This window comes from Vicugna pacos, chromosome 8 (genome assembly GCF_048564905.1).
Source record: "Vicugna pacos chromosome 8, VicPac4, whole genome shotgun sequence".
NCBI lineage: Eukaryota > Metazoa > Chordata > Mammalia > Artiodactyla > Camelidae > Vicugna > Vicugna pacos.
In genome coordinates this window covers 9,660,159-9,683,923 of record NC_132994.1, presented here as the reverse complement: position 1 = coordinate 9,683,923, position 23,765 = coordinate 9,660,159, and the positions used below count along the sequence as shown (strand labels likewise).

Sequence of the window (23,765 nt, the reverse complement as noted above, 5' to 3'; positions counted from 1 at the left end):
ATTTAATCTAGACCATTCCCTACATCTTTTTTTTTAAATTTATGATATTGCTGTTTTTGAAGAATAAAAGCACAGTTGTCATTTGAAATGTCTCACATTCTGAGTTTGTCTCGTGATGTCCTTTTGATTAGGTTGAGATTAAATATTTTCAGCAAGGCTGAATCACAGTTGGTGTGCACTGACTGCATCACACCAGAAGGCTCAGTGAGTCACTCTGCCTTATTAGTAATGGTGCTAAGTATGATCACTTAGTTAAGGGCAGACTGACAGATGGCTCCGTTTTGAAGCTGTATTTCCCTCTTTGCAGTTGGTGCTTAGAGACCATGTGAATATACTGTTCCTCATCGACTTTTAACCAATAGTTTCATCATTCATTAATGATTTTTACCTGAATTAGTTACTACATTGGGGGAAGGCAAAATGGGTAGTTAAAAAAAATCTTTTGGATTCCACATATAAGTGATATCATATGGTATTTTTCTTTCTTTTTCTGGCTTACTTCACTTAGAGTGATGATCTCCAGGTCTATCCATGTTACTGCAAATGACATTGTTTTATTCTTTATCTTGTAATAACCTTTAATGAAAAAGAATATGAAAATGAATATATGTATGTATATATATGTGCAACTGGGAAATTATGCTGTACACCACAAGTTGACACATTGTAACTGACTATACTTCAATTAAAAAAATCTTTTATTCCTTTATAATTATTAGCTCCCATTCCTCTATCAGAAGAGCGTTTCTTCTCCCATCCCTTTTTTTCCTTCTTGCTCAACTTCTTCTGGGTACCTGGGTACCAGGGACTCCTTTTATAATTTAAGTATTATAATCCTTTACTATTTTTAGGTTTTTTTTTTAATGCTCAGATTATCCCAGATTTAGCCAATGGAAGCCTCTTCAAATCAAGGTGTAACTACACTGTCTTTGAGCACCTCCTTGCTTTGTGGTGTAACATGTTTCAGGCTCACCTTATATTTTCTCTGCCCTATACCTGGAACCACCCAGTTCTCCAAAAGAGTCTTGGTTTCTCTCAGTGTGATTCTAATTGTAGTCAAGGCTGAGAACCACTGATCAAGAAGCAGATGTGACCACACCTGTAAATAACAAGGCAGGCATCACAAAGTGTGAGGGTTGTGAAGGGGATGGAAAGAGTTTCACAGGTAGGGAACACTGTGACGCATGAACCATAAGGGATTTAAAATAGTAAAGTAAAAGGAGGAATATGACTGTCAAGGAGGGAGACATAGTAATGGGCAAGAGCAACTGAGTTGTGACTGACACAAGGGAAGGAGTATGTGGTGAAATGAAGATAGTGGATACATTGTGGCCTGTTGTGGTGTACTTAGAATAATGATAGCAAATTCAGGTCAGAGGATAGGTTAACCCAGGGAAGGAAATGGGCAGCAGAAAACTCATTTGGAGTTTCAGAAATAGAAAGCAATGATCTTATGGAAAACAGAATGGAGAGTCCTCAAAAAACTAAAAATCAACTTACCATATGATTCAGCAATCCCACTCCTGGGCATATATCTGGAGGGAACTCTAATTTGAAAAGATGTATGCACCCCAATGTTCATAGCAGCACTATTTACATTAGCCAAGACATGGAAGCAACCTAAACATCCACTGACAGATGACTGGATAAAGAAGTAGTGGTATATTTATATAATGGAATACTACTCAGCCATAAAAAGAATAAGGTAATGTCATTTGCAGCAACATGAATGGATATGGAGATCGTCATTTTAAATGAAGTAAGCCAGAAAGAGATAGATATGATATGATATCACTCATGTGTGGAATCTGAAGCAAAAAAAGACAAAAATGAACTTATTTACAAAACAGAGACAGACTCACAGACATAGAAAATAAATTTATGGTTACCAAAGGAGAAAGGGGGTGGGAAGGGATAAATTGGGAGTTCAAGAGAGATTTGCAGATACTAACTACTATATGTAAAATAGATATACAACAAGCTTCTGTATAGCACAGGGAACCATATTCAATATCTTGTAGTACCTTATAGTGAAAGACATTATGAAAAGGAATATATGTATGTATATATATGTATGTCTGAAACATCATGCTGTAAACCAGAAATTGATGCAACATTGTGAACTGACTATACTTCAACTGAAAAAAATTTTAAAAAGAAAGCAATGATTTGACAAGATGATGTGTCCCAGTCTTCCCATTAAAGTTTCTGATCTACAAATGAGAAAAAAAGACTAGTATACAATAGAAGAAATTCTCCAAACTGCATGATTTTGAGCACTAGTGGTGCTGGCCATCTCTGATCCTGACTTTCCACCTCTCCGTGTGGTCTGCTGAGCATGAGCCAGACTTCTCCCTCCTTCCTCCTCCCCAAACCTTGTCCACCACCCTTACAGTCCCAGTGACCTCATATTCCCTTTCCTGGGCAGAGGAAGGAGTTGGTTGTCTCCTTCTAGTATTTTCCTAATGGACCCATATAATATAAACTTTATGGCTGCTCCGTGATGCCCCATTTTGTAAGTTATTAGACAAACCAAACTGCCCTGAATATTGACTTTTTCCTTTTTTGTTCTCTTGCGTTAACAAGTTTCTCACTGACTGTGGCAGGGAGACAAGAAAGTATGGAGAAAAAAAGGGACAATTTCAAAATTGTCTTTTTCTACTCAAAACAAGGATAATTTTCTTCACTTGCTCAAAGGCCACACTAAACATATGAAACCTGGTTTTCTGATTCCAAATCTCGTAATCCCTCGGTGACTCATGCTACAAAATTAAGTTGTTAAAACATGATAGACTATTAAAAAATAACAAATGCTACTACTAATGTTTTGGCTTTTCATTTTTGTATTATTAGAGAATTTTTTATCGTAATAGAACAGTGCTGTTTATATATCTCCAAATATAGTTATGTGTGTCATGAGGTTCAGGATTCTACTGGGTAGCATGATCTATCTGGCAAAGAATGTCTTATTTTAATTTGGCATTTGGAGTGTCAGGCTGTCGCGAGAGTTGCCTCATGCCAGGCTATCGGAGGACAATCACGCTGCACGGAAGAGATCAGCCACCAGGTGGCAGTCAAGCACCACCCATCGATGTAAGAACAAGGGTCTGCGTTCAGGTTACTGTATGACGGTGAAGCAACTCATTTTGTTGAAAATTGTGTTTCATTTTAAGAACTTTTCCCCCTCATAGGTAGATAAGGTGTAATATAGACCTCTAACCCCACTATTAAAATCCACCCAAATTAAGATAAAATTGTGTTACTTACCTGCCATGAATATATAGCTTTGTTTCTCTTGCATGCTGCAAAACAAAAAGAGATGTGATTCAGTAATGGTTACATATTATTGGCCAGAAGCTTGAAAATATATATCAGTAAATAGTGCCTAAAAGTCTCCTATCAGAAAAACGTCCAGAACTTCTTCTGTGCAAAAGGGAACTGTAGCAGGAGTCACTGAGCTGTCAAGATGTATCCTCTACTTGGCATTTCTCTGGAGAGGACATTCCTCTACGCCAGAGTCTATCCAACTTTGCAAGCCCCCTCTAAAAATATGGAAAATGATGAACATGAGGCTGTTTTTACTTTTCCAAAAAGATCACATTTTTATTCCCAAACTTTTAATAAATATTTTAAGATAGCATTTGAACATATTAAAGACAAATTTGGAGTTTCTATGTGTAATTAAAAACCTTTTACATCCATGCTAAATTAATACTATCACAGAAAGCACCTAACATGGTCATTTTAAAGCATACAATCAAAACCATATCATTCTTATTGATGTACATTGATGTATCTCACAGTTATTGTTCCTTTCTCTTTTAAATAGAAACTGCATGATTTTTTATCCAGTTAATAGCATCTTACTTGTTTTGTGTTTTTATTTTGGAAATGTTTAAAAATATACAAAAGAGGAGAGAATGATATAAGGAGCCCCTTTATATTCATCTTCCAGCTTCAGTAATTACCAACATCCTGCATTACTGCTTCATCTGTACCCTCCAACCTTCATTTTCCCAAAGTATTTGAAGCATTTTAAAGCAAACCCAAGAGACCATATTATGTCACTCATAAACACTTGTTTGTATCACCAATAAGTGAAAACTTAAAAGAAAAATAACCAACCACAGAATTACAATACCACTCTCCCATTACTGGAGTTCTTCATGTGTAACTTTGTTTTAAAGCTCAATCAGGCAGTAACAACATCCTCAGTGAAATAATATTTAAGTCTTGAAGTCTTAAAATGAGGATATGCTGTGGAGTGTTGAATAAAAATTAATTTTTTAAAATAGGCAGAACTATTTTAAGATGAAATACATTTAATATATATGTACAGAGAGAGTACATTTTATTATTTGATTAAACCATAAAATTTCATGTGTGAGTCCCTGGAGAAATGAAAAGCCATTTCTGGAGACAGGCAAAGTTTGTTTTATTTACATGCGCACATAAAACTTTGTACACTTTTATAAGTTAGATAAGTGTGTTCCAATGTGCATATTTCTGTTTTATTATCACAGTCTGGATAGAAGTGATACGAATATGACTCCATCAGCTAAACTGCTGTGAGCCTTAAGACTTCCTGATGCACAGCTCTGTTTATCCTGGCTTTCATCCCTCTTCAGACTTTATGTGATGTAATGTTCCCTATAAAAATCTGACATCAATAAGGAACGGACTCATTACATTTTCTGAAGATAATCAGCGTTTTGAGGCTTTTAGTATACTCCTCAATGCCCGTCCATATTGACATTAGCTTCAGTTGAAGCAGGCGTGACCACAGGGTTCATTTACCTCAAATAACTAAAGCTTAAGATCATGCCCGCAGAGTTCAGCTAAGACCAGGAGAGGAATGCAATTGCCCAGACTGAATGCAAGTGATATTGCATATCCTGTTAGGAATGTAGTGTTTAGATTATATCTAGTGGTGGTGAAGAGTAAACAGACAGCTTTTTTTCTCTGAGATCTTGTAATGCTTCCACGCTATTTACAGTGTTACCTTAACCCCATGTATTGCTTGTGTGCGACAACTTGGCAGGGTTTTTCCTGGAAGATTGTTAACTTAAAATCGAGAAGAATCCACAGACTAAATTGCAAATACAAGTATTATTTCCTCAGATTTTTCACTATCCTCTGTGTGCGCCTGCTTTGTGTGGGATTAGCTTTAGGAGCACTTGTGTGAGGAAAAGCGTAGGAAAGATAACCGTCTCATCAAATCTCTCTAAATTGTATTTGTTGACTACATTCTGAAGTTCTAAACCGAAATTCTATCAATTCTCTAGTAGACAGATTGAATCCTTTGTTCAAATACGAAAATTCCTGCACCCTAAGCCTAATGAATGATTTATACCTTGATGTGTATTCATCCTACTCTCCCTTTCCCTACGTGAGTCCTGACGGGGAGGTGGGCAGAGCTGGGTTGCTACCAGAAAGAATATATGCAGATATCTTAAGAAGCAGGTTTATTCAACAGAATTAGCTCTAGTCAGGATCTGACTAATTTAAAAAGTGTTAAATACATTTTTGTTAGCAAGTAGCCTAAAACTGCCTTTTTTTCCCCCTCCTGTTCAGGCTAAAAATGTGTATCTAACAGGATGTTATCAGAAGTGTTTTACTTAAAACAAATTTTATAGGCTACTGTAGAACCTATTTTGTCTAATTTTCCTGAAATATATCCTCCAGTCATAAAACTGCCAACATCATCCTCTACTGAAAGTTATATCAGTAGATAATTGTAAAACTTCCACTTCTGGTGGGGTCTAGTATGTTAGAATGTGTAAAAACTTCTGAGTGAAATAGTCCCAAGCTCCAATTCTAGTTGTGACACTGACCTTGGTCTGTTACTTAGAATCTCAGAAGTTCGATTTCTTCATCCATAAAAATAGCATAATCCTGTCTAAGAATAATAGCTATGTAGGAGAATTGTTTTGGCTGAGATGGTGAATATGAAGTAGCTGGCTGTCTTACTTTGGGTTCTCCCAGAAGCAGATCTTAAAGCAAGAATTTGAGTGAAATCAGTTTATCTGGGAAGTTAGGAGAATATGGCAGGGAAGTGGAGGAAGAAGGCAAGTGACAGAGGGGCAACCAATAAAGAGTACACGGGCAAGCCAGCTCTCACAAAGGGCATTTGGAGCTTAATTCCGTAGGGAAAACGGTGCAAAGCACACACCTTAGAATTTTCCACCTAAGGGTGAGGGAGCTGGGATATTAACACACCAAATTCTGGGAGGCCACCAGTTGGGGGCTTTTCCCTGGTATATAAATTCTCTAGCACCTTAGCCTGCACCTAAACAACAGCTGGGAGAAGAGCACTGAAGGATGCAGATACTGGCAGCTGGAATCTCACCATAGCAAACTGAAAATTTGTCCAAGGAATGTGGGATGGGCACTAGTATGGCTTCTACACTAGCACGGTGTTTTCCCAGGCTTCAGTACAAAACAGCTAGGGAAATAAAACATTAAACTGATCTCTTATGATTGTTACTAAATACTATATCCTTCCTTTGATAACATACTTTCTCTTCTGAATTAGCACAAGGCTAAGCTGCTGCAAAAAAAGAGAGACACAGAGAGAGACACCTCAAAATACAGTGGTTTAAAGAACAGAGAAGTTTCCTTCTCACGTAACAGTCCAGGGTTCAGCGGGAAAGAGTGTGGGGACTCACACTCAGGGAAGCGGGTTCCTTCCGCCTTGTTGCTTCAGCACAGGAGCAGGAGGAGACACAAGGGGAAAATCGTTGTTTACACGGTCGAAGGGGAGTCGCTGTTTCTAGGTTCCAGCCAGCGGGAAGGGGAAAGGATAGGCGGGGAACTTCAGCCCCTTTGTCTTAGGTCCAGACCCTGAAGTGGCACCGGCATTCCTGCTCTTGTGGCTAAGGGAGATCTTAGCCGCGCGGCGGCGGCAGGAAACTGGCTGGTTGGGAAGTCAGTATCCAGCTCCGAGGCAGTTCCTGGGGGCAAAGGCAGCGTGGGTTTTTGTGCACAACCAGCACTCCCTGCCACATCTCGGTAGCACAGTATCTATAGTAGGCTTGATTCAGCTTCTTGTAAATCTCACTCATCACAGAAAGAGGAAGGATAGAAACCCATCAGCCTGAACGGAGTGTTCCACTGAAACCGAGTCACAGAGCTATTTCAATGCTAAAGACAAGGGCTTGGGTTTCATCACATATCTCTTCCGCTTCCTCACCCAACCATATACTCACCTGGAACTTTTCCTGCCGTCACTCATATTTTTGCACATTTGTATACTTCTTGTGTCTTGATTTTTTTTCGAGAGTGTATAACTGAATTGAGGTTTATCTAATTTATTATTTATTTATTGCCTCTTTTTCATCCTCCTGGGTAACTTCTTCACTGACTGAAAACAGGAGTGAAATGGGAATGAACGGAAGTTACCACAGGGAGTCCTACAATTCCACACGTAGTAACTTTTATAAAAACAATTCTGGAAAGTAAAATGTCTGAAGGTCCTCAGTTTCCTGATATATTTACTACAAGAGGGATTCTGCTCTCAGAGCCATAGGAAATAGCATATAATCTCTGACTACGTTTTAAGAAAATGATGCTTTTTTTTTTTTTTTTTTTAAGATCTAAGCAACCCAGATGGTAAGTGAGGATCTTCAAAGGTGCTGGGGTCTAGCGCCAGGGCCCTCTGCTGCCTTTTCTTGTGGTAGGGGTGGTCCACTTTCTCAGGGATCTGCCGCTCTTCTGTCGTGACGTGGGCAGGTGGCTGTGCAGTCAGCATGACCTCAATCCCAGTGTCAGGCCTCAAGTTCTTAGAGCGTCCAGTCACCACACAGCTGTCTGGTGCGCCTGTGACCCGTGGCAAAGCTCTTCATCTACTGCTTGCTTGGTGCACCTTTGGAGATGGAGACGGGGGGGGGGGGAAACGGAGTGTGGGGCTGGGAGGGGAGGTTGCGTCATGGGCAGCGTGGAAAAGCAGGTTCTTGAGCGCTGGCCTCTGGGTGGGGCTGTTGGGAGCTCAAGGGAGGAGCAGACGTGGGGTGGAATCTTAGGCTTCCTGGAGAGGACTCTGTGGCTATCTGGCATGCGATGTGGGGAACTGCTGGAGGGTGCTTATTATGTCATAAATGGGTCCGCACACACATGGGCCAGTGAGAAGCCCCACTTACCGTTCCAACAGTGACCAGGCCTTTTCTCCCAGCAGCAACTACCTTGTGACTGTGAAATAATTTTTGGTCAAGTGATGGATGAAACTCTAATTTAGGCCCTGTGGTTTAGGGGAATTGACACATGATGGAAGAAATTGTGGGGTTTTTGAAATTTGTGTAAAACTTAGGATCTCATGGATGTATTTCAGTCACCTATATAATTTCTGTTCTTATGATCATGAATATTTGACAACTGGCTAACCTTTGTTATATATGCAGTGCACTCTTTGCCTAATGGTCACCTATCTGCATCTCTAATTTACCCAGACCCTTTCAAAAAGTTTCTCTTCCTCATAAGCTCTTGCATTAGAGAAGATCTTTGATTCTTTGTACTAATTCTGTGTTGTGTTATTTTCATTGCAATTGTGTGCATTCTAATTACATATCTATCATATCAGCTAGATGAAATGTCTTGAAGGAAGGGGCAAACCCACCTTTTTATGCCCAGGAACAATTCTTGTTCCTTGTTGCTACTCAGTGAGTGTGTACTGATAATAATTTATAAAGCGCAGTGTCTCCTTTACTTGTTTTCTTAAGCTCCTTTTTTCATATACATGAGGCATCTGAAGATATTTATAGAACTATCCATATTTCCACACAGTTTCCTTTTGTTAAGTCCCAGCTGATCTGGTATGTAATATGGAGCTGCATTTCTGAGAATATTCAGTTCGGCACACAAATTCCTAGGAAGTTACTTTGGAAATCCTGGGATTTAAGGTTTGGGGGGAGTCGTTTTAATTGATGAGTTAATAGAAACTTTCCTAAATTTGCCCAACTCAGTCTTTTACTTCTTTCTAAATAATTTATTGGAGGCACAGGATTCCTTTTCTCCCCCCAATGAGATATGGCCTCACATAGTTTGCCTCACATATCTTTGAAGCACAGTTGTTCTCCAATGGTTCATTCTTAGCATTTCAAAGATGGTTCAGATGTCTTCCTTAGGTTTATTAATCATAGAGGCATTATAAAACCTTCCGAGACAAATTCCACCTGGCCTCTTCTAGTTTGGTCCTTCCATAACTCTGATTACTCAGCATTTGTGTACTCTTCTGCCTATGCTTGGAAACTTGCACCTTGGTAGAGAGAACTTCCTTTAGTTTAGGATTATCCAAAATCAACTACAGTAACAATATACATGAGATGCAATTGTTGTCACTGCCTGGCACTAAGTAGAAGACATAGAAGAATGAACCCACTAGGATGTCTTTGTGAAACATCACGAGACTTGGGGACCTTTCAATAATCCTTTTTCAATATTGGAATACCATTTAATGCCACTTTCAAACATTAAAACTTACAGCTTAGGTTTGAGACATTTAACTGAGTAAGCAAAGCCCTAATTGGAAACCTGATATGAAATACTTTTTGGTTTGTCAAAGATAAAATCACAGAGCCATTGAGTGTTTAGAACAGGATCTTGGTTCTAAAATCAGCTGAACCCTGGCCTCTGAGGGTCTAATGATTCTGACAGAGTATCTGACAAATGGCATCTGTTTATTCAACTTATCAAGTCTGTGTAAAGATGTTAATTTTGAACGACCTTAAGGACTTCTCTCACTACAGGCAGAACATGGCTGAGAAGCAATACCTTCTGTATGCTAGTTGTTTTATTTTACAAGTGTTAAATCAAGTGTTTTATTTCCACCTCTTCCCTGAAATCATTTTTCATTCACAGTCTTCTACTTCTAAATCGGAATCTTGGGCTTAGTGGTCCAGGATGAGAGACCGGCATTGGACTTCTTTAATCAGACAATAGGGTTGAGAGCAAGACCTTTTGGAGTTGAGAGTTTCCCCCAAGTCTCCTTTAGCTTTACTTTCACTTACTAAAAGGAAGGTCTAGAAACCTTAGCTCGCAGAGTTTTCCTAGAGTGAGGAGCAGCTACCTCTCCCCCTGCGGCATCTGAGCCGTCCCCCTCCCTGAGCTTTCCTGGAAGAGGAGGAGCCGTGTTAAATGGTTGTGTGGGAGGCTATTTCCATTTATAATCCGACAGGGATTGCCTTTTGGGCTAATTTAGACTAACATGGGACTCAGCCCCAACAGACCGAACTTGGCTGTCAATGTGGCTAGTGGGACCCTCAAAGTTTAGCTTTTCTGGACCCCTCTTCCATCCCATGTAGTATAAATAGGACTAAGAAGTTCTCGAAGCTCTGGAAGGGGAACTTGCAAAGCAGCTAAGCCGAGAACCGGAGGGCCTGCCCTATGTCCCAGTTTGAGACTGCCCTAGTTTATCCCAGTTGTGCCTGTGTAACTATAATATACCTTCATATACCTTCCTGTCACTCTCATGAGTGTCTCAGTTTGGCTGATAAATTTTATTGGAGGGAGATGAGGGTCATAGCTCAGTGGTAGAGCACATGCTTAGCATGCAGGAGATTTTAGGTTCAATCCCCAGCACCTCCATTAAAAAAAAAAAATTTATTGTCAGTCTAGCCATGGAGCCTACTGAGATGGGAGTGGCTCTGAAGCAGAGGCAGGAGGTGGACTGCTGGGCCCGATGGTTGGATGCAGGAAATGTCAGAGATGTGGGGAGCTCTACAGCACTGCTGAGGCTGAGCTGGCTCTCCACCAACCACGGAGTGCTACCAGGTTTTCAGTCAGCTAAGGGACTAGATCAAGGCTAATTCCAGCAATGGAGTTGAGTCATGAATGCCAGCAGGGCAGGTAGAACCCAGGTGGGCTAAGATTGGAGAACTTGAATGGTTCTGTATCCTCACATAAACCACAGCCTTCCCCCATCACCCAGATACTGCCTTGTAGAGCAGAGGGGTGTGTGTGTGCGCGCACTAGTACACAGGGACATGGTGGGAGACTAAAAATCTGCATTTCTTTCCTAGATTGCTCAGACCGTTACCTAAAGGGGCTGTTTCAATTATTTATTGGAAGTAAATTTTAAACACTCTTGAGGAAAGTTTAGTTCCCTCCCCTCTAACCAGCTGATAGTGGCTTGTGAGGAAGCTCAGAGCCGTTTCAGTCAAATTAAAGGAGTTACATTTTGCTTTACATATCTAAACTGCAGTCTGCAGGTAAATTTGTGACCCCATGAAATGTATATAAAAGCAATCTAGTGTACTGATTAAACAAATGGCCAGTACAGGGAAACATATACAAGATCTTGCAGTAGCTCACAGCAAGAAAACAATGTGACAATATAAATGTGTTCATGTATAACTGAAAAACTGTGCTCTACACTGGAATTTGACACAACATTGTAAAATGACTATAACTCAATAAAAAAATGTTAAAACAAAACAAAACAAAACAAAACAAAACAACAAATGGCCAGTGGAATCAGTCTGCTTGGGCCCAAATCCCAGCTCTGCCTGTTACAAGCTATGTGATCTTATTCTAATCACCTTGCTTCCCTCACTTTTTATTTTTCCATGTATACCATGGGGGTGATAAAAATGCCTAACTCTAGGTGGTATTGTGAGAATTAAATGAGATGTCTGTACTGGGAACATCATACACCTTCAGTGAATATTAGGTATATTACTAATATTGTCAACGTCACCTATCTTGTGAGTTGTATAACTTCTAAGTACGTACGTTTGCATCCGTCCTACCTCTACCAATAAGACTCAGACTTCTTAAGGGCCTTAGAGTTTCTTTTATTTGTACCCCTCCTGGCACCTGCTAAGTTCTCCGTGTACTAAGGATTATCAATGGACGTCCCTTCAGCTGCTGACCATAGAAGATGAAGTGATTCATCACACAGTACAAGTCATTTTTGATTCTCTCTCTCACCTTCAATATCTGTTTGCAAATACTGTATTTTCTGCTTTCAAAACACCCTTTAAATCCATTTATATCTTTTCATTTCCGTTGCTGCCTCTCTATTTCAAGCCATTGTAATCTTTCACCCAGATTCCTGCCCTAGTCTCCTCATTTGTATCCTCTTTTCCATTTTTGGTCCTCTCCAATTTTTTTTTTTTTTTACAGTGAAGAGTATATATACATCAGATCACATCATTCCTTTGCTTAAAATACTTCAAGGGCTATCTTTGTCTTAGAATACAAGCCAACTTTTTTTTTTTAACCATAACCTCTAAATCCCTAAGTTAAGAGCTATACATTCAAACCCCCATAGAGGCCAAAACAGCAACATAGTGAATGGAAAAGGCTGGGTTAGGACAGTGGTGAACTTGAGGTCACAGACTTTGTCTCAAGGAGTGGATCCAGCTGATGGTTGAAATGTAAGAATACAGGCCCACTATTGACAAATCTTTTGAGTGTTTTGAAAATTCAGAAATTACTGTGTGATGCCTCCTTATTTTCAGCTTCTGGCAATTAATTTAAACACACACACACAGCTGTGGACAAGATGCAGGCCTGAGAACTGTGTTCTATACAACTGAGCTCTTAACGTAGCTGTCCAAACCCCTCTCTTATGTTCTGCCTTTACTGTCTTAATGTTTCTTGAAGGTTCTGGGCTCTGTCCCAAACCAGAGCCTTTGGACGTGCTGTTCTCTCTGCCTGGATTGCCCTTCCCTCTATAGTCTGCGCAGCTTCCTTATCCTTCAGGTCTCAGCTTAAGACGGCAGTTCCTCAAACAGGCCTTCTCCTACAAGAGCCCCTAAATTAGCTCAGGTTACCTAGAAGGCAGAGCCTGAGACAAGGATTGTGTGCTAAGCTTTATTTGTTGGTGTCATCCCAGGGTAGGGAGATGAGGAGAGGAGAGAAAGGAGGAGGGACGGGAAGCACTGCGCAGAAAAGCATCACGGCAACGAGGCACGCAGAGACATAGTCACAGGGGCTGGGCTGTATGGAGGGACATTTGCTTCTGTTAGAGTCTGTGGAGATGACTGATCTGGGGCTTCTTGTCTGGCCTGAGGCTGCACACCATGGAAGCCTACAGGCTGCGGGGTGGGACCAGGTCTTCGTGCTAACGATCCAATCAAGACGTCAGCCTCCAGGAAAGCTCATGTAGATGAGCACTCCTGGAATGTCGGCCACCAGCTTTATGTCCCCAGGGTGAGCCACAGCCGTCCCCCACCTCCCCAGGGGAACTTCCAAAACCAGCAGGCAGGCCTGGCCGAATTTCCTATGAAATCCCTGCCTCTGCCCTTAGACCTAGAGTGCACCGAGATTCTGTGTACGTGTCTCTAGAGAGTGAAGTCTCTGTTTCTCCCAGTTCTCATGGCTCCTGGAGTTAAGCCCCACTGGCCTTCAAAACCAGATGCAGATGTCCTGGGGTCTCCTCCTCCCGATGCCGGAACCCTGGGCTAGGAGGCCTGGCGTTGGGCTTAAAACTCTCACTCCTGTGGGAGGGCCTCTTCTGACTTCAGTTGCCCTCCCAGGGTGTATGCGGCCCAATTATATCTGAGCACACCCTTGCTACCGTGCGCTGAGGTTCCCTCTTTATGTTTCCAGTTGAAGATCTTTTTTGCTAGGTTCCAGTCTTTGTTTTTTTTTTTTTTTCCTCCAATGGCTGTTTAGCAGTCAGTTGCGGTTTTGCTGTAGTGGTGAGAGGTGAGCTCGTGGTCCTGCTGCTCCACATGACTGAGGAGGTGGTGGCACCCAGCTCTCCCCTGGGGCTTCTTACAGCAACATCTTGGACTGAGGATTCTCAGACAACGTGAGTGCTGTGCATTTGCTCATCAAACTTACTGAAACCTGGTTTTCGGTAATGGATTCTCAGCTTAGGCATCTCTTGCCCTCATCCAGTCCACCCCACGATGGATAAGCTTCCTTCTTATTTTCCTGTGCCTGCAATTTGTTTTTTGTTTTTGTTTTCGTTTTTGTTTCTGTTTTTTTAAGTCCAAGGATGCTAGCTTTATTCAGGGGTTTGACTTCCAGATCCTAACCTCTGAGATCTGAGGCTTCATATCCTATTTCCATTAAAAAAAATTCTGTTGTTTTTTGAGACTAATACATCCCTCTTCTCAAGCCCCAGGAGCCTCATTGTCAGTTTACATTCCCTGCTCTGGTTTTCATTTCCCTCTTTGTTTTTGGCACTTAGTGGCTTCCCATAGTTTCTTTCATGCTTAGCTTTGTTTTCAAAAAGAATGTTGTGACATTTTAGCTAGCGTTCCTAGGTGTTTTGCTAGAGGAGATTTTCAGGATTTTTTTGGACTATAGTCTAATTTAAAAAAAAAAACAGAAGTCACGCACTGAAATCATGCATTTGTTGGTTTGATATTTGTCTCCCTCCCCCAAGAGATAGTGTGTTCTACAAGGGCAGGAGCCTTGCCAGTTTATTAAGTCTGTGCCGCACAAAGTGTTTGGTATGTAATTTGAAGAAATGAATTTTGATCATGTTAACGTGCAGTTGAAGATATTACTCTGCTCTGGGCTCCAGAGAATAGTGACTTTGTTTTACTCAACTTTGTCTTCCCAGAGAATTTAGTAGTTTCAGGAATAAAGAGAATGTTTTCTCTAAGTATTTAGTGGTTAATTTATCTTTAGTTATAGAAAAAAGAGTTCTAAAAGTAAGTAGTTCCTTTATGTTTTGTTCTTTTAGGAATGTTAAGATGGATATTTACAGTTTTATTTTTCAAAGTTTTCCCTGATCCCTGAAGCTCTAAGTAATTTTTCCTCTGTATATTTCTTTTTTTAAAATTCAAATTTGTTTGTTTGTTTATTTATTATTGAAGTACAATCAGTTACAACATGTCAATTTCTGGTGTACATCCTCTGTGTATTTCTTATCGCTCTTCTTGCTTTGCCCATTTTGTGTGTGTGTGTGTGTGTGTGTGTGTGGGTGTATCTACCTCATCTTCAGTGCCAGACTCCAAGCTCTTGAGTGCAGTTCTTGTCTCTGTTACTGCTTAGAATCCTCCAGTGCTTGCTGGGTTTTTTAACCTCAACACTATTGGCACTTTGGCCAAATAGTTCTTTGTTCTGGGCAGCTGTCCTATGCATCGTAGGGTATTTAGCAGCATCCCTGACCTCTACCCACTGGATGCCAGCAGCATTCCTCCGTTGTGACAACCAAAAATGTCTCCAGGCGTTGCCAGTTGCCCCCTGGGCAACAGAAGTGCTCTCGGTTCTGACCATCGCTTTAGAGTGCCTCACACAGAGTAAGTGCTCCTCATTTGTTTATTATGTAAATTCTACTGCCAATGGGGATTGAATTCCACAAAGGCAAATAAATGTAGAATTCATGTTTTCTTGAGGGAACCGGTCTGGGGTTGGGCCAGCCCTCTGGTTTGCAGGTCTGAACTGGCACTAAGATGGCTGTGCTCCTGTCACCACTCCACTGTCAACTCCCTCCTCAAAGCCTGTCTCCTCACGCTCATCTACTTATTTGTAATCTGAAAACATCTGGAGGTTTACAGTTCTGCTGTGTAGCTTAAGTCCCTTGCTTCCATAATGCATGTCTTCATTCTCTGACAATACTGCCAGTCAAATTTACATTCGAATGCACTTGCTTTGCAGATGACAGGATTTCTAAGCACACGCAGAGGATTAGAATACTATTTGTCGGCATAAATGAGCAAACTTTGGCCTGGGAACTGCAACTGTTTTTTTTTTTTTTTCCTTTTAGCAAGGCTACGACTAATTTAATCAGCAATATTTGAAAAGAAACATTTCTGCTTGCTTATTTTTACCTATCTTACAGTGCCTTCAACAGTTTAGACTTTTGTAGGAAAACCTAAGTAGTAAATTATGGTTTGTATAAAAGATGTTTCTGTTAGAAACAAAACTTATAACAAGTAACATATTTTAGGTAACAGGAATACTTTAGGCAATGGAAGCGATTTTAGATCATGAAAACCGAAGGTGCTGAGCACCAACGCTGCCAATGCCTTCCCTTTTGTGCTCCGTGCCTACTCTCAGGGCACCGGTGACTGTCACCTTATGTCATGTGACTGCAACAGTGGTGGAGGGTACAGAGTGGTGGTGGGGTGTGTAGATGAAATTGCATGATCTCTGCTTGTCAGTGGAGGAAATAGGCCGGGAGGGATTAAATCATTTTGAAAAATTTTCTTTGGTAGTTGAGGTCAGAGCAAAGTCGCCCTTTTCCCAGGGTTCTTTCTACCCTAAGATATATTCAGATAGTGATGTCATATTCCAGATATTGCTGGGAAGTGCAAAAAGTGTTTCTCTGTCCCTAGTCGCTAACAGTCAACAGCAGCACAATGGCTGGAAGCGTTCCTCAGGTAAGCCCTAACTGTGAAAATATTTCCTCCTGGCATCATGAAGAATTTCCAGGCAGAACCCAAGCACAGTCTATGACTCAGAGGGAAAATGTCACAGGAGGAAGTTACAGAAGCAAATGCAATGCTGTAATGTTATGAAGAATTAAGACATTGATTTGTAAGGGAGAAAAGAGAAGGAAAAACATGGAAAGCAAAGCAACTGTAGTTCATTTTGAAGACTCAAGGAAGGATGACCTTTTTAGGTTTGTTGAAATCCTGAATAGTAGCAAGAAAGGCAAGTCATACCAAGCTCAGGTCTTCAAGTCTCCACCTCAGCAAAATATTGGAAAACCACTCCAAGGAAAAGTGATTGTGAATAATCTTATTTTCCTTCTGTGGAAACAAAATGCTAGTTAAAAATTTAGAAATTATAAGGAAAGATAACTATTGTAATTATTGTGTTTAGGTACTTCAGATATAAGTATACATATATATATGTATGCATTTATATAGAAATACATTTGATGGTGTGGGGTGGGACACTTATATCACATTTATTTTCTACATCTACAGCTATTGCCATGTGATTGTACAGTAATTCACCAATGCTATTTCATTACCTGATGTTTTCACTTAACCTGCAGAGAGTTTCTTTCTGATTCATTAAAAAATTTCATATTCATCTGCAATGTTTTTTTAATAGCTAAAGAGTCAACAAGGAGGTTGTAATTAACATACAGATGTCAATTTGCTTTAAAAAATTACTGCTTTGTGATTTTCATTTACTTTTTTATTGTCTCGCTCTACCTAATGATTCTGGTTTCTACATTCTGTAGATTCAGACTTTTATATTATATTTTTTAACACTAGGGTTCTTCAAGCACTTTCTTCATTATTTCATCACATGGTTGACTTATGTTACAGGCCTCAAGGTGGGTGACTAAAAGGAAAGCTTTGAGGTACAAAGTTTTTAGATGTTTCATCATTTCAAAATGCTTTCCTGTTCCTGTTTGTTCCAGCTCTCCTAGGTGAATTATTACCCTATTTTCAGATGAAAGGAGTAGAGAGTGCAAATAGTAAGCATATGAGGTGCCTACTCTGCTGTAAAATGGATATCAAATTCAAGTGTCTCTTAGCATTGCTCACCCTGCATTTTCCATCCATAGTGTTCAGCCCTTGTGATGACATTTCCTGCTATTAACCCCCTCCATCGGTCTACAGCTTCTGCTCCCTAGACATCTTTCTTCTTCTTCTTTTTTTTTTTGAAAAGGAAGAAGTAAAACTATTCTTTTCTGAAGATGACATGATCGTGTACATAGAAAATCTTAAAGATACATAAAAAAGCTAACAGAACTGACACTTCAATTTAGGAAGAATGCAGGATACAAGGTTAATTTTATTTATTTATTTATTTATTTATAATTTTTAAAAACAATTTTATTGAGTTATAATCATTTTATGATGTTGTGTCAAATTCCAGTGAGGAGCATAATTTTTCAGTTATACATGAACATATATATATATTCATTGTCACATTGTTTTCTCTGTGAGCGACCATAAGATCTTGTATATATTTCTCTGTGTTATACAGTATAATCTTGCTTATCTATTCTACATTTTGAAATTCCAGTCTGTCCCTTCCCACCCACCCCTTGCCCCCTTGGCAAACACAAGTTTGTATTCTATGTCTATGAGTCTGTTTCTGATTTGTATTTATGGTTTTTTTTTTTTTTAAGATTCCACATATGAGTGATCGCATATGGTATTTCTCTTTCTCTTTCTGGCTTACTTCACTTAGAATGACATTCTCCAGGGACATCAGTGTTGCTGCAAATGGCGTTATGTTGTCTTTTTTATGGCTGAGTAGTATTCCATTGTATAAATATACCACCTCTTCTTTATCCAGTCACCTGTTGATGGACATTTAGGCTGTTTCCATATCTTGGCTATTGTAAATAGTGCTTCTATGAACATTGGGGTGCAGATGTCATCCTGAAGTAGGGTTCCTTCTGGATATATGCCCAGGAGCGGAATTCCTGGGTCATATGATAAGTCTATTCCTAGTCTTTTGAGGAATCTCCTTACTGTTTTCCACAGTGGCTGCACCAAACTGCATTCCCACCAGCAGTGTAGGAGGGTTCCCTTTTCTCCACAGCCTCCCCAGCATTTGTCATTTGTGGATTTTTGAATAATGGCCATTCTGACTGGTGTGAGGTGATACCTCATTGTAGTTTTGATTTGCATTTCTCTGATAATTAGTGATACTGAACATTTTTTCATGTGCCTATTGATTGTTTGTATGTCTTCCTTGGAGAATTGCTTGTTTAGGTCTTCTGCCCATTTTTGGATTGGGTTGTTTATTTTTTTCTTATTGAGTCGTATGAGCTGCTTATATGTTCTGGAGATCAAGCCTTTGTTGGTTTCATTTCATTTCAACCTCCCATTCTATAGGTTGTTTTGTTTTACTTATGGTTTCCTTTGCTGTGCAGAAGCTTGTAAGTTTCATTAGGTCCCAGTTGTTTATTCTTGTTTTTATTTCTATTGCTTGGGTAGACTGTTCTAGGAGAACATTTTTGAGATATATGTCAGATAATGTTTTGCCTATGTTTTCTTCTAGGAGGTTTATTGTATCTTGTCTTATGTTTAAATCTTTGATCCATTTTGAGTTTATTTTGTGTATGGTGTAAGGGAGTGTTGTAGCTTCATTGATTTACATGCTGCTGTCCAGTTTTCCCAACACCATCTGCTGAAGAGACTGTCTTTATTCCATTGTATAGTCTTGCCTCCTTTGTCAAAGATTAGTTGACCAGAAGTTTGTGGGTTCATTTCTGGGCTCTCTGTTATGTTCCGTTGGTCTATATGTCTGTTTTTGTACCAATACCATGCTATCTTGATGACTGTAGCTCTATAATATTGTCTGAAGTCTGGGAGAGTTATTCCTCCAGCCTCTTTCTTTCTCTTCAGTAATGCTTTGGCAATTCTAGATCTTTTGTGGCTCCTTATAAATTTTATTATGATTTGTTCTAGTTCTGTGAAATATGTCCTAGGTAATTTGATAGGTATTGCATTAAATCTGTAGATTGCCTTGGGCAGTGTGACCATTTTAACAATATTGATTCTTCCAATCCAGGAGCATGGGATATCTTTCCATTTTTTAAAGTCTTCTTTAATTTCCTTCATCAATGGTTTATAGTTTTTCATGTATAATTCTTTCACCTCCTTGGTTAGATTTATTCCCAGATATTTTATTTGGGTGCTATTTTAAAGGGGATTGTTTCTTTACTTTCTTTTTCTGTTGTTCATCGTTAGTATAAAGAAATGCAACTGACTTTTGAACATTAATCTTGTAACCTGCTACCTTACAAGGCTGATTTTAAAAACATCAGTTTTTCTATGTATTAGCAACAAAAATTGGAAAACGAAATAAAGAATATAATTCTAATTACAAATCATCCCCAAACTTGAAATATTTTGGAATAAGTTTTATAAGACACTTGTAAGACCTATATGATGAAAACTACAAAATTTGCTGAGAAAAACTAATGAAGACCTAAATAAATGGGGAGATACACCATATTAATTGGTGACACAATATTATTAAAATATAGTGCTCTACAGATTGATTACATAGATTAAATGCAGTCTCAATCAAAATGTAAAGTTGAAGCTAAAATTCATGTGATAAGCAGAGGATCTAGGACAACTAAAACACTTAAAACATTTTGAGGAGCGGGGACACATTGCAGGGATTTCAAGACTTGGACATCCTACTTCCTTGACAGTTTTCCCTTTCATTATCAGATAGGCAGAACACTGTGTTGATGAGTTTCCTTGCTGAAAGCAAGAATGAAGCCTGTTTCCCCAGTGGTTTAAGGACTAATTTGCCTCAGGCGAGCCTTTTTCCCTTACTTTTTTTTTTCTCTTTCCACGTTTGATCTCAGTTGCTAATAGTGTGTTATTAATATTAATCCAGTTGTCTTCCTTATTAGTTCATGACATCAGTGGAATTCCGTATGTGTTCCATAGAGAGACTCAGCTGGATCCAAAGAGTTCAGATCATATAGATATTTTAAGATGACAGACATAGTGATAATTAAAATAACTAACATTTATTGAGTGTCTGCTATGTCATGTAGTAAGCACTGTTCTGTAGATATTTTATTATAGAAAACTGAAAACCTGCATGAAAATAGACAAAGCAGTAAAATGATTAATTAATTTGTAATTGATTAGTAAAATGACCCATTATGTAGCTTCAATGACTGTCAACTCATGGCCAATCTTATTTCATTGTCCTCTTACCCACTTCTCTTCCTCTCCTCACACTACATTGTTTTGCGGTAAAATCCCAGATGCCATTTTATTCCATCTGTAAATATTCCAGAGGATAAGGACTCTTAGGCATTATATATTTAAAATTGTTTTCAATTTTAAACTTATTATTAAATTATAATATGTAGAAAAATACATAAATCAGAAGTGTATAACTTGATTAATTTTTGCAAACTGAACACATTGGTATATCCAGAACATTACCAATGCCACAGAGGCCCCCATTGTGCCCGTTTCTAGGCATGTCTCCTCTTCCCAAGGGTGACTACTATCCTTCCAGCACCATAGATTAGTTTTGCCTGTTTTGGAAGTTGATATGTATGGAATCAAACAGTATACTGTTTGGGTCTGGCTTCTTTCATGTAACATCTTGTCTGAGAGATCTACCCACATTTTTACATGTTCATTCTCATTGCTGTATAGCATGTCACTGTCCGACTACACCACAGTGTATCCATGCAATGTAGAAAGCATTTAGGGAGTTTCTAATGTTTGACTATTATGCATAGTCTTATCTTCTTTATTAATCTTACAGAAGAGGTAAGAAAGGCTTCGCTGAAATAGAGTAGTATGTTAAGTTCACACAGGTAATAGGTAATAGAGTCTGAATTCAAACTAGCTTTGCCTGATTCCAAAGTCAGAGATCTTATCCACTATGCTTTCAAGGCAGCCCTTTTTCAGTTAAATATAATTATCTACATAGTGTGTAGATATAAACTCATAAGCTTTGTGGAGAGAAGTGCATTATTCTGCATGGCCCTGGGCCCGATTATTGGTTTTCCAATTCTGTGTCTATTTCTTGAAGAATAAATGCTGCACCCCATTTAAAAAGATTCTTTAAAGTCATCCATTACAACTAAGATTTAGAGTATTGAACAAGAGTTGGGGATGACTCTGGAAGAGGAAAGGAAGAAGGAAATGTGTTCAGGAGAATGTTATCTGACCCTGTAGAAAAATAAGACGCTTGTGAACTGAAGTGTATGCAGAATATGGTCCTGTAATAACTGTCACAGTTAAGTTCTGTTAACCTAGTTTCAAGCATGTAAACAGGAAGTGGGGATTTTAATGTCTAGTACATGCATGTAAGTGCTTACTTTGCTCACGTAAATGCAAAAATATTATCTTAGAAGCATTTTTTAAAACCTAGTCTTGCCTCTCTTTTTTCTCAAGCTGTTGTGAAAATAAATCATTTAATTCAATATTTTAAGAATAAGTGTAGGTATGATATAATATTTTATTTGTAAATAGGACAAAGTAGTTATTCTATTTTGAATATTTGTAGGTATTGCAAAATACCTATTAGCGCTATTCTTTTAAAGTTTTGTAAAATCTAAATAGAAGCATAGCTAGATTTATAGAAAATGCAAGTATTTGCAAATTGTGAAACCTGACTATAGCAAGGACAACAGAATATCATTTTAATACCAAAGAACTAGCTAATATAGAATGATGTCTCTACCCCTATTGTATTTTTTTCCTTGTTGTTGGTTATGTCTTTGAGAAGTTTTCATTGTGAATGCATAGTTCATAAACATTTTTAAATTGCTTATCAAATCACAGGCCAAATAATATTTTCAGAATGTAATTTTGGAATTTCACTAAGCAGCAAACTCATTCATCATAAAACATCATGCATTGTTTGTTTTAGAGAGAATTCTGAACAGCTCATATCCTTTGTTTAAAAATAGAATTTTTTTTTCCCTTAAAGCAATTATCTTCTTCTCAGTCCAATTTTCTCTTTTCTGGTATTCAACAAGACTTCAGTTCTAATAAGCTTTAATTTTACTGTGCTGATCATGAAACTATGTCACTTTTTTTCTATCTGCCTCAAAGCTGTGGAATTTTAAGTGTATTTTTTTTTTAATCAGAAGCATATATAGTCAAGTACAGCAAAGGCTATATACATTTTGACTCTCAGTGACTTCTAAGAATAGGTTCCTGTGACTCATATATGTGAGAGGCGGTTAAGTGGTTAAGAACACACATTTTTAGAACTAGACTCCCTAGTTCAAATTCTGGTTCTATTACTTACTAACATGTGACCTTGGCCAAGTTACTTAATAACTCTATGCCTCAGTTTTCTTGCCTGTAAAATGAGGGGTAACAATAATCCCTACTTCACGGGTTTGTTGTTAGAGTTAAGTGGGTTACTGTATGCCAAGCCCTTAGAACTCTGCCTAACACGTAAGAAGTGTTGCACAGGGATTTTTTTTATTGTTACCCTGAAATCTATTACTTTCCTTTGAAATTAAAAAAATTGAAAATAATTAATTTACAATCTAAGAATTTCCTTCTGCAATTTTGAATACATAGCTAATAATGACCCAACTCTGTCCAGAGAGCCTCGATGCATTTTCCATGAGTTTATAGATAATATGCTCTAAAGTTTTCTTCATCTTTTCTGTGCTCATTTGTTCATTCAATCATTCCTATTTATTAAATATGTATTATGGTGCGTGAGTATTCAGTAAGGAACAAACAGGAAACATTCTCTGCTACCTGGGAGCTTACATTCCACCTTTTTATTTTGGAGAGGGGAGGTAATTAGGTTTGTTTGTTTGTTTGTTTGTTTATTTATTTAATGGAGGGACTGGGGATTGAATCCAGCACCTCGTGCATACTAGGCACACGCTGTACCCCTGAGCTATAACCTGCCCCAACCCTTACATTATACTCTTAAAGCCAGCCAATATGTGGCAACAGGGCATGGCTTGGAAACTCCCCTCATCACCTGCACCCCTCACACACCTGCCACCTTTAAAGTCATTTTGAAGTAAATGTCTATTTTTCTCTTCACTGTGTATCTTAAATGCCTTGTTAAATTTTTACTTAAAAATCTCTATGCGTCTTTAACTGAACAATGTGGTAAATTTTGGTTTTAGAACTGGATGTAGACATAATGTGCCGACTCCCTTGTTTGCTTTTTTCCTCACTGATGACATTATCTATCTTCTTATTAAAACGTTTCATCGTAATTCATCTTTGAAGTTGGGAAATTCAGCTTCAGCTGTAAGTTTATCTGAGGTCCTCAGAATGCTCACACTTAAGACTGTGGGAAAAGGATGCAGCTGAACAATAATATATTAACAATATGTGTTGAAAATCAGTTCCTTGCTGACTGTATACAAAACACAAATTTCTAATAGTTCTTAATGGTGCTACTTCCTCTCTGGA

The 23,765-nt window shown here is 38.8% G+C and overlaps 1 protein-coding gene across 2 annotated transcripts in view; it reads left to right on the top strand.

The window, feature by feature from the left end:
- The first annotated feature begins 13,647 nt into the window (after positions 1–13,647).
- Positions 13,648–23,765, top strand: part of FILIP1 (filamin A interacting protein 1) — a 191,838-nt gene continuing 181,720 nt past the window's right edge. The window contains exon 1 of one of the 2 annotated variants that reach the window (XM_072965514.1): positions 13,648–13,753. The gene's annotated coding sequence lies outside the window, so the exon portion shown is untranslated. Of the gene's footprint in view, positions 13,754–15,104; positions 15,198–23,765 lie in introns of those variants that run through there. The other variant, XM_072965515.1, reaches the window with a different exon arrangement.